This window comes from Acomys minous (assembly GCF_964271855.1).
Source record: "Acomys minous genome assembly, chromosome: 12".
Taxonomy (NCBI): Eukaryota; Metazoa; Chordata; class Mammalia; order Rodentia; family Muridae; genus Acomys; species Acomys minous.
Window position 1 is genome coordinate 80,845,951 of NC_140493.1, and position 14,147 is coordinate 80,860,097.

Consider the following 14,147-nt stretch of genomic DNA (forward strand, 5'->3'; position numbering starts at 1 on the left):
ATTATGTATGTGTATGTCAGCGTACGGGTATGTACACAGGATTGAAGGTGTCTGAAGCCAGAGGCGTTGGAGTTGGGTCACCTGGAGTTTGGAGTCACAGGCTGTTGTGAACCACCTGACGCAGGTGCTGGGAACTGAGCTCAGGTCCTCTGTAAGAGCAGTTCACGCTCTTAACATCTGCGCCTCCTCTGCAGCCCCGCCCAGCGTCAGTGGTTTTGTTTGTATCAGCTCACCACAGATGACAGGAGCACGAATCTGAACTCAGCCCCATGGTGAACTGTGCTCTCTGATGGACAAGCCTCAGCACCCAGGAGGCTCAGCGTGTTTATTATATACATGGAACGGGGAGGCGGGGTATATGGTATCCAGCTGAATCAAGGGGGCAGGTTTAGCTAATCTTGGTAGGAGCAGTCTCTCTAGGGGCGCAAGAAAGCTATGGTAGACCTTTTTTTTTTTTTTTTTTTTTTTTTTTTTGCATGCACTGTTAACATTCCCACTTGGACTGGAGGATGGCTTTGCCCGCTGAGCCTCAGTGGGCAGGGAGGCTTGCCAGCTTCCCACGAGTTTGAGGCTTCCGTCCTTGACGTGGCCGACTCATGTCAACAGCTCACGTTCACTTACAGTTTCACACTTCTGCTCCCCACACAGCTCTAGCGATCCCCACAGCTACTCTGTTGAGGACTCATAGGTAGATTTGGAAAGTGGTTATCAGCAAGCAATGTTTCATCACTAGCTGAATATATAGTGTTATCTCTCTCTCTCTCTCTCTCTCGCGCGCGCGCGTGCGTGTGTGTGTGCAAGCATGCACGTGCATGTGTACTTAGAAGCTAGGGCACAATGACAAGCGTCAATTAAAAAAATGTATTTATTTTTTATCTTATGTGCATTGGTGTTTTGCCTGCATGTATGTCTATGTGAGGGTGTCGGATCTTGGAGTTACACACAGTTCTGAGCTGCTAAACCCGGGGCCTCTGGAAGAGCAGTCAGTGCTCTTAACAGCTGAACCATCTCTCCAGCCCTCAAGTGTCAACTTTTTATTTTATTTTAATTTTTGCCTTTTCGAGGCAGGGTTTCTGTGTTTTAGCCCTGGCTGTCCTGGAACGTATGCTGTAGATCAGGCTGGCCTTGAACTCATTAAAAAAAAAAAAAAAAAAAAAACTCCTGCCTCTCCCTCCCAAATTCTGGGATTAAAGGCATGCACTACCACTGCCTGGCCAAGTGTCAATTTCGTTGTTGTTGTTGTTGTTGTTCTGTTGTGAGACAAGATCTTTGTTTTTGCTAGACTGGAACTCACTAAGTATGATAGGCTAGCCAGAGATCTACCTATCTCTACCCTAGCCCAGTGCTAGGATCATAAACCTGATGCCACAACACTGGGCCTTTTCTTCTTTCTTTCTTTCTTTCTTTCTTTTTTTTTTTTTTTTTTTTTTTTTTTTTTTTTTTTTTTTTTTGAGGCAGCTTCTCTCTATGCAGCTCTGGCTGTCTTGGAGCTCTCTATGTAGACCTCACAGAGCTCTGCCTGCTTCTGCCTCCCACATACTAGGATTAAAGGTGTGAGTCGTTATGCCTGGCTACAAAAATTGGTCCTGGGGATCAGAAACAGCTGCCTGTCCATGCGTGTAGGGCCACCACTTTATCAGCTGAGTCATCATTAAAGCCCCTACATTGTGGGTGGTTCTGCTGCTGTTGTTTCTTTGAGGTAGAGCCTCACTGTGTAGCCCTGGCTGGCCCACAACATGAAGGCCTTCTGCTGCCCTCCTGTGTGCTGGCATTAAAGGCGTTGGCCACTGCACCCGGCTTCCTACATCCTATTTTAATTGTGATTATGAAAGGACTCAAAGACTGAGAAATGTCTAGGTGCTTCTGGAAGGTTCTAACAGCTGCTGGCTGCCCCTCACACTGTCTCCGTAACCTTGCAACCCATTTGTATTCTCGGCACCTTGGTTTTTTTTTTTTTTTTTTTTTTTTTTGTCCTGTGCTGGGAGGAAACTCATGTCCACACACCCCAGGCTGCTGCTCCCCCATGTGAGACAGAGCCTGTGCAAGTTTGGGCATGCGAAGCAATTTGGCAGCGCTTTTGTTTGATGACTGTTGACTTGGGCCAGGTGTGCAGACCCAATGTTTACAGAATCCTGGTTGGCTCTGGGCTGGAGCAGGAATGAAGAAAATAGATGTTCCGGGGAGGAGGGAGAGGGTGAGGTTAATCCAAAAGCCATTTGTTTAGGGCTTGGAGCCAGAGATAAGCTGTTTCTGCAGATCTTCCTAAATCAACCAGACAGGAGCTCTTTGTAATGAGCCTTCAATGTATGTTGACCTAATAGTCCTCAACACTCACTTCCCACACATGTGAAGCAGCTGGGCCTGCAGAGATGCTCAGGGATGGAAGGACTCTCGAGCCCCTGTGGTCTTCCCTGCCCATTTTCACAGGAGGTCCAAAAGGGAAAGAGACTTCCCTGCCCATTTTCACAGGAGGTCCAAAAGGGAAAGAGACTTGCCTGGAGGCCACCTGGCTCCTTAGCAATGGAACTAAAACCACTATTCGGGTCTCTGGACTGCGTTACCCTGCAAGCCAGTGGTCCCATGTGACTGTGGATCAGAGTGGCTGAGAGCTTGTGAATATGCAGGTCCCCTGGACACGCACTCCCAGCGGTTCTGACTTAATAGCAGGGTGGAGAATGTGTTCTTAGCAAACCTCTCGGGACATCTGATGACAGCGAGTGCCATATTCTTTCCAGATGCTACTGGAATATATAAGGCATTTGCTTCCCAGGCCTGTAGGAAGGCAGGCATGCAATTCCTTGAAGTCGGAAGAGCAGTCAGTTCAGGAGGGGTAAAAGCATGAGGAACGGAGCCAAGCTTTAATGATTTAGCTAGTTCTGAGACAAGGTCTCATGTAGGCTAGGCTGGCCTTGAACTGCTATGTAGCTAAGAATGATTTTGAACTTTTTAATCCTCCTGCCTCCACTTCTATAGTATTGGTAATATAGGTTTGCATCGCCATGCCTGTTTTACGAAGTACTGAGGCTTAAGCTTGGGGCCTTGGAGCTCTGTGAGTGCTAGGTAAGTACTTGGCTGACTGAGTCACAGCACCAGCCTCTTGCCTGGCTTTGAAGTGTGTAGTGCAGGTGACCAGGGCCTTAGGAGACTTGGCACTCTCTTTTCCGCCCTGTGAGATGAGGCTGGTTAGATTTGGCCCAGTTCTCGACAACTTGTAGCACACACCCGACTCAGGGTTCGCATCTGCAAGATGCCTGGAGCGTAGAGCAAGGTCGTGATTGTCATGAGGATCCGATGAGAAGGTGTAGGAGGGAGGTCCGCTAAGCTGGCATCCACTGACAGGTTCTAGATTGGGAGTAATTGCTGGGCTTGGGTGAGGTCAGGCTTCTGCTTAGTACGGACTGTTTCTGTGGAAGAAAAGGGGTTCTGGTTCTGGGGCGAAAATGTCTAGGTCCCTCCAGCCCTGAGGGACTGGGATGCAGCGATCTTCTGCAGAGGTGTCACTGTGGGTTATCGCTAGCACACGGTGTCCCTGGCCCTGAGCCATTCCCCACCCCCACCTGTGCATCCCAGCGGTTTTCAGTGGTCTGACCAAATAGACCGTTGCTCTTCATTTTCTGGAAGTAGAAGGGAAGCAAAGGAGGCTGGCCGAGGGACTCTTGGAGGTCCCGCCCCTTCCCTGACTCGCAGTTTTGAGAGACAGAGCTACAAGCCCAGCTGGCCTGAGGCCCTTCGCTGTAGTCTTTCCAGGAGCTGCTGGGCTTGCAGGTTGTCAGTAAGCAGAGCCTTGGTTGGGCGGGCCACTGCCTGGTTCTGCCAGTTCTGCCCCAAGTCAGGTCAGCTTGACCCCAACAATGCTATCTACATGACAGGCACAGATGGTAGCTGGGGGATGGGGTGCTGGGGCCACTCTGGGGCCTCAGGTGGCCCTGCCATCAGTTTGGTGAAAGAAAAGCCATGCAAAGCATCACAAAATAAGAGGGCTAGTGGGAGCCACGGGGTGGGAGCCACGGGGTATATGTGTGTATAATTTCAAACCAGCTTCAGAGCTGCTGCGCGAGAAGAGAAACAGACCAAGTACCTAGGTTGGGTGTGAAGGGTCTAGAAACAGCCCTGAAGAGGGTGTCTGTCTGTGACTGTTGGCCCGGAGTAAGCATGTGGCATGGCTTAAGTGCACTGGTGATATGGCAGTGAGCGAGAGCCTGCTAGCACGCACGCGCACGTGAGCCGTATGTTGGAGGGAGCTGGAGCAGCGTGTTCAGGGAGAGGCCTGGCTCAGAAGTCTAAGGATCTGAGCCCTGTCTCTACAGTTATTACTCTCTGACCTTTGGCCACTTATACCTTCTAGAAGTTGATCACATGAGGTTGCCACCCTCTTTGTGACCAGCAGGACTTCGGAGTATGTGTGTGGTGGGGGTGACTTGGGGTTATCTGGTGAGGAGGGGTGCTTGATGCCCCCAGCTGTGGAACAGGAGTCTAATAACTACTGGACTATGGAAAGAGTGGGGTCTGTAGCCTTGGCTGACCTGGACTCTTTCCCACAGGGGTGAGTGGGGTGGGGGCCTGGCGGGGGGGAGGCCAAGGAGAGTAGGGAGCAGCCAGTGGCTGGGGAAGTAGCTGGCTTTTGCTGTAAACAATCCCATTGGCCATCTGTGCTGGGTAGAATTTCTGACAGTGTCCCGGCTGGTGTGTGTGTGTGTGTGTGTGTGTGTGTGTGTGTGTGTGTGTGTGTGTGCGTGTACACGTGTATGTGTGGGAGGGTGACCCTCTCTGCTGCAGCTGCTGCCTGTTCCTTTGAAGTTCAGCCACAAGCCAGCCACCCCTGTCCTAACCTCTGCTCCTCAGTCTGGCCTGTCATTCCTGGGCTGCCTAAGGAATGTTCTGCAGCCTATGGCGTTGGCTCCCAGAGCCTGGAAACCCTTCCCTCAAGGACAAGCTCCCTGGGAGCCAACCTCCTTTCTTGGTAGGTAAGAAAGGTTGAGCTACCCAGGCTGGGGTATTAATAGTCCAGTTACTCTCTCTTAACAAACTTCTCTGGCGTCCAGGTCTGGGCAGAGGGACAATGGGCCCAGCTCCGTGAGGGCTACAGGATCCCTCACCCTGAGGCCTTTGTGCTACACACAGTTCCACTGCAAGGCCGCCTTGGGCCCAGGATCACAAGCTGTCTCTGACTCTGCCCTGCTGTGTAGCTTTGGAGTATGCAGAGCCTTATGCCAGTCCTACACCTGGCCAGTCTCCCAGGACCACCCCCCCCCCACCCCACCCCACCCCCCCCCCCCCCCCCGCCTCCACGATGCTGAGGAGAGAGAAGGGCACCCTCACTGGCCACAGGGCCTTCATGTTTCCTGCTAGGAACGAGAGGGTTCCTAACCAAGGTTGGGGCAGAGGGGAAGTGGGTGGTAGCAGGCAAGGTGCTCAAGACGTTCCAGAAGAAAGTCTACCCAAGCAATCTCAGCTGGTGGGAGCAGTGGGGAGTTCAAAGCTGGCATTCTTTGTTGTTGTTTGGGTGTTTTGAGACAGGGTTTCTCTGTGTAGCCCTGGCTGGCCTGGAGCTTGCTCTGTAGATCAGGCTGGCCTTGAACTCACAGCGGTCCACCCGCCTCTGCCTCCTGAGCGCTGTGCCTGCTCTTCTTTTTTTATTTTATTTTATTTTATTTTATTTTTTATTAATTTATTCATATTACATCTCAGTTGTTAGCCCATCCCATGTATCCTCCCATTCCTCCCTTCCTCCCACTTCCCCCTACTCCCCTCCCCTCCCCTAAGTCTGTGTCTGAGGGGGACCTCCTCCCCCTGAATATGCTCATACGGTATCAAGTCTCTCCTTGGTGACCTATTATCTTTCCTCTGAGTGCCACCAGGCATCTCCTCTTAAAGCCCAACTTGCTCTGGCTCAGCTTTCTTCTTAAGGCTTTTTCTATCATTGCTGTCTTCTGCTGCTGTTGGTTTCTTTTCATTAGAGAGACCCTATGGGGTGGGCGGTGGATGTAATAGCTCTCAGTTGGTAGGATGCTCGTCTGCCATGCAGGAAGGCCAGTCGCCTCAGCCCTGCATAAAATGGGTGTGGCAGCACACACGTCTATCATCCCTGCGTTTAGGAGGCGAAGGGCAGGACGATGAGAAGTTTAAGGGTCGCCCTCAGTTTACACAGCAGGCTGGAGACAGCACAACATGGACTTTGGGGCCAGAGCGTTGGCTCGGATTCTGATCCCGCAGCCGTGAGATCCTATGTAAGCCTTGTGCTTCAGTTTCCCTATCTATAAAATGGGTAGAGTGGTGGTTTCACTTTGGCGACTTGAGATAACACACGACAGGCAGGTAACAAGTGCCTGTCCATAGCGGGTATCCATTGGCATTGGTATTTTAACTGTCAAAGGAGCAGCTCAAGGGCCCAGGATTGTGGCTCACTGACAGAGCACAAGCTGATCAGGCCTGAGGTCCTGGGTTCAATTCCAGCATCGAAATAAACAACCGATGACCCTCGTGGATAATGGACTTACACAAAATGAATGTGAAAAATCAATGGTGCTGCCAGTCTTTTGATGCAAGGTGCTCTTAGGGCTGGTTGCCCATTTTCAAAGTAATAAATAAACCCGGACGGACATTTTGAAAGTATACAAAAACTTAAGATCTCTCTGTTCCTCTCTATACACATGTGTACACTAATTCACCCTCCCCCACAGCACACCACAGTATCACAACTAAACTCACGGGTGCCTTCACTGTTCCTTTACATCTTGAGCAAAAAGAGACATTGAGGGCCTGGAGAGACGTCTCAGCTGTTCTTCCAGAGGGCCTGAGTTCAATTCCCAACCCATCTACAATGGGATCTGATGCCCTCTTCTGGCCTGCAGGTGTATGTGCAGCCAGCACACTCATATCCTTATTTTACCAGCCTCCCACTGGAGGACATTTCCAGTATCTCTGCTCATCTGCTGTCCTGTGACCGCAAGGCTCCGCATTCTGTCCATATTGGGCACAGGTTCAAACAAGCGTAGGAACGCTCCACAGAAGCGGAATTCATGAGTCAGTGGGTAGGAGTGCAGTGTGCATCAGTGAACACAGTAGAAGCAGGCGTTGAACCCTTCCATTCATCAGGCTTTCCCCTGGCGTCCTGAGCTGAGCTGAGCACCCCACCCGATCTTACGTGATTTAGCCTAGGTTTTCCGGGCATGCTCACAGGCTACGTTGCTGTAGAGACAGCCCCAGCCGCTCTCTGCTCTGCGGACTCCAGAGCGCCGCCTCTGTAGACCTTGCAAGTCCTTCTCTCCAAACTGCTGGGCCTAGGCCAGCATGAGCTCACTCCTGGAGCTGGCCCAGCTTCCCGGCCCGGCACCTGAGCTGCTGGTGCAGACCCTTCTCCAGGTCTGCGTCTGGACCGTTTCACTTGCTCCCTGGCACGTACATTGTTCCTGCCGGTCCCTGGGGGTGAAATGGGGGAGCAGCCCCTCTTCCACCCAATGAGGTTTCATCTCCCCAGCCCAAAGTTGAACTGTTGGCTGAGCTGGTGGAGTTTGTTGATAGAGGGAAAATTTTGTTGTGGAAATATTCCCTAACCCGCCCAGGTTTTGGTGCTAAACAGTCCTGTTACTCAGGCAACTTGACAGCTTTGCTGGGATGGGAAATAAGAAATAGGGGCTTTGTAAGGAAACTTTTGTTTTTTGTTTCTTGGGTGTTTTTTTGTTGTTGTTGTTTTGTGTGTGTGTGTGTGTGTGTGTGTGTGTGTGTGTGTGTGTGTGTTTCACGAGCTTTCTGATCTTCTGGATCCAGCTTTAACTTCAGACCCTTCCTTTCCTGCTCCCTGGACTTGAAGACTCAGGGTTTGCACCCTAGGATTCAATGCCACTGCCACTGTCCCCCCATCCCCCACCCCTCCACCCCCCTCTTCCAGAGTTCTTGCTGTGTACTCACCGTGTGCCCATTCTGTGCTCTGTGCCAGGGGACACGGAGTGGCTCTCCAGCCTAACGGGTGGATGTTATGTTGAATCTGGGATCAGCTTGGGTTCAGATTTCAGCCCGGCCCCTTAGCTGTGTGACCTTGAACAAGCGTTTCACTCTCTGTAGTTTGCCTCTGTGTTGATACCATCCGAGAGGTAGAGCAGGGGAGCACTTGCTGCTTAGGGCTGTGGAGCCTGAGGAGCCTTTACACATGTGAGGCCCTTGCCGAGGTGCCTGCTGAGGAAGGAGGCTCAGCAGGGGGCACTGGTCATGGTGACTATTCTGCCATTATCATTTGTTTGAGACAGGATCTCACTATGTAGGCCAGGCTGGCCTTGAACTCACAGAGGTCTGCCCGATTTAACCTTAGCGTTAGGACTGCAGGTGTGAACTATGACACCTAGCTTTAAAAAATACTATTTGTCATTACATTTAATTGATTTATTTTTACTGTATGTGCGCTTAAGCTCACCAAAGCACACATATGGAGGACAGAGGACAGCCTATAGAAACCAATTCGCTTCTACCATGTGGATCCCTGAAATGGAACTCAGGATGTTAGGGGTGGTGTGGCCAGTGCTGTCCCACTGAGCCACCTCACTGGCTTGCTTTATTTATTTATTTATTTATTTATCTGGCAGGGTTTCACTATGCAGACCATGCTGGTCTTGAACTCACAGAGCTCCTCCTGCCTCTGCCCCTGAGTGCTAGGATTAAAGGCATGTCCCCCTAATCTGTTTTGACTCTGGGTTCTCCCAGGGGTAGCCCTTTTATTATTCCTCCTGGGGTTCCAGGTGGTGTGCGCTCCATAGGAGCTGGCTGTGTTACGAATGCCTGAGGAGCTTTGCCTCCAATCATCACAGCAGCCAGAAGCCGAGCTGGACTCTTGGGGTGCCTTTTATGGCTGCTTAGTGTCAGGGCTGGGGTGAAGGGTTGTGTCCTAAGGGCTGAGGCTTTAACGGCCAGATCTGCTGGGGGGGAGGGGAGCAGAAGAGGAGGAGGAGGACGACACACACACACACACACACACACACACACACACACACACACACACACGACAACTTTGACCTCCTGGCACCTCGCCCTCATATGCATTTGGCTACAGACTTTGTCACTTGTGTTGATGCAAGAGAGAGAAGAGGACGTTTGCTCCCATATGTTCCCCCTCCTTTTCTTCTTCATGTGTTTTAGAGAGTTTAAAAGAAAACAATAACAAAAACTTTTTTCTTTTTTTGATTTAATTTTTAAATTTACGTGCATTGGTGTGAAGGTGTCAGATCTTGGAGTTACAGACAGTTGTGAGCTGCCATATGGGTGCTGGGAATTGAACCCGGGTCCTTTCGAAGAGCAGGCAGTGCTCTTAACCACTGAGCCATCTCTCCAACCCACAAAAAAACATTTTCAATGCCCTTGTCTTACAGATCCGCTTGGATAGAAGTTGAGGATGTGTAGGAATTGTGCCATGAGGTAGCCCTGGGTGTGGCCTTCTGTCTGGAGACCATGTCTCTTCCTAGCAAAGAGTTTGAGTATTATTATCATTGTTATTGAAATGTATTTTTATTAATGTATTTTGGGGGGACGGGAACCTGTATGTATATACCAAGGTTATTTGGTTGCCCACAGAGGCCAGAAGAAGATTTTGGATCCCTTAGGAACTGGAGTTTCAGGTGGCTGTGAGCCAGCTAATGGGTGCTGGGAACTGAACTCTGGTCCTCCCCAAGAGCAGCAAGCACATTTAACTGCTGAGCCATCTCTACAGAACCCACCCCATGCCCTCACTCCCCACTGCAACCCCCCCCTCCCATCCCTTCTAGCGCTCAAGTTTAGCAGGTAAGACAGAGGAGTAAGGGGCCAACCCTAGTCACACAGCAGGGCGTGTTTTGCCCGGGTTTCCCTCCTCTTCCCAGGTCCATCCTGGCCTCTTGCTCCCGTTGCTGTGCCAGGGTTAGAGAACGAACACAGGTGTGGCCACCCTGCAGTTCTGGGGACTCTGGGAATGAGGCAGGCTTTGTTGTCATCCCAGCAGCTGTGACCGTTGGGACCGAGTATCCATTAAGCCGTTTCCGAGCCTTGGGCGGGAGCAGAAGGGCTCGGCATTTAAAGGTCACCCGGCTTTTGAAGCTACAGCGACATTAATAGCTTGGGAAGAAAACAAGCCTGTGCAGGGGCTGGAGGACAAGGCGGCTCTGTCAGCACTGCCCCTCCTCCTCAGGGTGCTTGGCCGCACACGCGCCCCCCCCCCCGCCCCCGCCCCTACCCCCGCCCCCACCCGGTAGCTTCTGCCTCCCGCTCCCCCACCTCCTTCTCCTCCCTTTTAGAACCTCTTCAGTTCAGAAGCCTTAGAACTCTGCAGACTGCCCTGCACCCACCCCCACGGTGTCCGAGGTGACAATTGGATGTGGATGCAGCTGCCACGGCCCTAGCAGCTTCTCAGTTCACACCGCCTCACCCACTTAAGGTTTCTTGGGGACTTAGCCATGTTTACACATGACCTCATTCTGACCCCTCTGGCCCTGGTATCCCGGAGCCTTGTTGAAGCAGTCAGCCTGGGCCCCACTTCCCCTCACGGGTGGCCAGGGAGCAGATGTCACCCTTCAGGTCTGTTAGCTTGCCTTGAGGCTCTGCCACAGCACTGGCTGCACAGGGCCCCCAGTCTGGGTGGGCACTGGAGGACAAAAATGCCTCGGTGGATTAATTCTATCCGCCTAGGACAGAAAGTGGTGTCTTGTCTGCCACACATTTAGCTGCCCGCCGCGCCCGCCCCCCCCCCCCTCATTTCTAAGATGCCTGTGCTATCCGGTGGCTCTTCTGTCCTCTAGGCAGTCCCAAGGGTGGGGGTGGGGCACACAGGGTTCTAGAAGGGCAGCTGTGGTTAGCTCTTTCCCTGGAGGAACTGTGGCCTGAGCCCTGGGACACCACCTAGTGGCCTGGCCTGGTGGTGTCACTGGTTTGTGCATGGTTCCTAGGCAAGAAATCAGTCCCTTAAGACAACTATGAATTGACCAGATGTTCCAAATGTTCCTCAGCCAGTACCAGAGAGAAAGCCTGGGGTAGGTGGGGACAGAGCTGATCTGGGGTAGTGCCCCCTTCCTTTCCAGAGAGGGAGGAGAAAGTGCTGGCATCACAGCCTCATACACCTCCTCTTGGGATCTCAAGTTTTAACCCCCACATTTTTATTGGTCCTGTTCCTGCTTGGGGAAAAAAAATACAGAATCTAGTCATCAGTGGGAGTGGGAGTGTCCCCTGACCCCAGGAGCTGACACATCAGTGTAGCCATCAGAATTGTGTGCCAAAGAGACATCCCTGAAGACAGGCAGAGAGAGCTTGTGGGACTTGAGCTGCTGCTGAAAGCACCCTAGCCTCAGTCACTCTGTCTGGGAAATGGGGTCATAGAGCCTCCCTAGGGCCCTGTAGCTTGCAGTTGGGAGTGAGAAAGCAAAGGAGGAAGAGCTTTAGACCCCCACAATTGCTTACTGTGTTTCTCTATTGGTTGCCCTCCGCTTGCCCACGAAGCCAGCACGGGCTGACTGTACCGGGTGCTACAGGGACCCTGGAGACGCCACACTGTATATGGCAAATCTGTGCTTGGGAACTCTGGTTTAGTCACTGGAAGATAGTCACTGGCAAGTGTGCTATATATGGCATTTGTGACAGAGGATGACAAAGCAGAGCAAAGGCCAAGGCACGCTGGAAGACATACTTGGTTGGCAGAGCAGGCCCCCTGGTAATGCAACAGGGACTGGAAGAAAGGGAGAAAAGCAGTGTGGGACTTGTGGGATAGCAACACAGCAGGTGCTGTGAGGCCCTGGAGGAGAGTGTAGTCTTGTTGGTAGTGTGATAAGCACAGGGGTGCTCAGGGTAGCTAGAGAGACCGCAGCTGTCTGAATATGTGTCTACATGCGTCTCCCTGTGGACATACACATGTCCTTTTTCTTTCTTTCTTTCTTTCTTTCTTTCTTTCTTTTTTTTCTTTCCTGAGGCAGGGCCTTTTATATCCCACCCTGGCTCTGAACTGAGGATGACCTTGAAGTTTTGTTCCTCCTGCCTCCCTCTCCTGAGTGCTGGGATTACAGGTGTGCACCACCACACCTGGCCTATACAGTGCCATGGACCAAACCCAGGGCCTCCTACATGACAGGCAAGGACCCTACCAACTGAGCTCCATGTTCAGCTCCGGACATGTGCATTTGATGGCAGGAGCACAGGGGGCCTCATAGGCCATAGTGAGGCTCTGGGATGTGGTCTGAGGACTAGCCACCAGGGGCTTTGTAGTGGGGGGGGGGTAAGGAAAGCCATGCCACCATAGCATGCAGTCCACAAGGAAGGCAGAGATTGCTGGGGGTTGAATGGACGGTGGTCAGGAATACGTTCTCAAAGATGGTTCCAAGGATTCAGCAGAGGTGGCACATAGCTAGGAGGCACAGGCTGTCTTGGACCAACCCACTCCGTCAGAGCTACTGGTGGGCATCTGGGTGGAGGTCATAGTAGATTGTATAGGTGTGCGGAGGAAGGGATGTCTGTAGGAAACTCAAGAGCGGGAGCCAGCATGCAGCTGGCAGAAAATACTTAAAGCTCCAGGTTTACTTAAGGATTATAGTGTGGGTACCAAGGCCTGTGACCAGCCCACTACAGCCTGTCCCAGCAGGGACTTCCTCCATCCCAGGAACCCACGTAAGTTCCACCTCAGCACTCCTTCCACATACACACATATACACATCACACATACACACATATACATACACACATACACACATACACATACACACATACACATACACACATACACATACACACATACACATATACACATACACATATACATACACACATACACATACACATATATACACATACACATATACACATACATACATACACATACACACATACACACACACACATACACATACACACATACACACATACACATCACACATACACACATACACATACACACATACACATACACACATACACATACACACATACACACATACACATATACACATACACATATACACATACACATATACATACACACATACACATACACATATATACACATACACATATACACATACACACATACACATACACACATACACACACACATACACATACATACATACACATATACACATACACACATACACATACACATATACACACATACACATACACACATACACATACACACATACACACATACACACACACACATACACATACACACATACACATACACATATACGCATACACATACACACATACACACATACACATACACACATACACATACACACATACACACATACACATACACACATACACACATACACATACACACATACACACATACACATACACACATACACACATACACATACACACATACACACATACACATACACACATACACATACACACATACACACATACACATACACACATACACACATACACATACACACATACACACATACACATACACACATACACACATACACATACACACATACACACATACACATACACACATACACACATACACACACACACATACACACATACACACATACACACATACACACATATACATACACACAGAGAGAAAGCAGGGGCTTGGAGACCTGAAGTCGCTTTCCCAAGTCACGCGGCCTTCCTAGGGTGAGCTGTGAGGCCAAGCCCTCTGGTCCTCAGGCTCTCTCGTCCCTGATACAGAGCTGGCCATAGCGTTTACGAATAGGCCTTCTTAAGGCAGGAGGCTAGCTGAGTTGACCTTGGACAAGGCTAGGTGAGCCTCACTGGGGCAGCCTGCCCACCTCCCTGGGCCAGGCTCCAAGTGACTCAGGCCTTGCAGCCTCTCACACTCCAGTTAGAGGTTGGCAGCAGGCCGGCCGGCCGCTCTGGGCCTGGCTCCCTGGGCCCCGGGGGAGGCCAGGTATGGAGTTTCTGCTTCCAGGGCCTGAGGTTACCCACACCCAATTTGCTCAGGGAGAGGTCTAACGGGCCCAGCAGGTTTGCCTCACTTCCTCCACACCAGCTCATCAGGGAACACCTTCCTGTTTTCTTGCCCATACTAGCAATGGGTTCAAAGAGGTATTCTGCTCTCTCCAAGGTCACATAGCCAGGTCTGGGGCAGTGCCAGGAGACCTCCCCCATGCTGTCTGGGTCATGTTTCCTTTGATGGAATGTCCTAAACCCGGGCACGC

General features: G+C 51.1%; 1 protein-coding gene across 1 annotated transcript in view; it reads left to right on the plus strand.

Annotated features, from left to right (window-relative positions):
* Positions 1-14,147, plus strand: part of CUEDC1 (CUE domain containing 1) — a 95,370-nt gene that overhangs the window by 54,899 nt on the left and 26,324 nt on the right. The window lies entirely within an intron of this gene.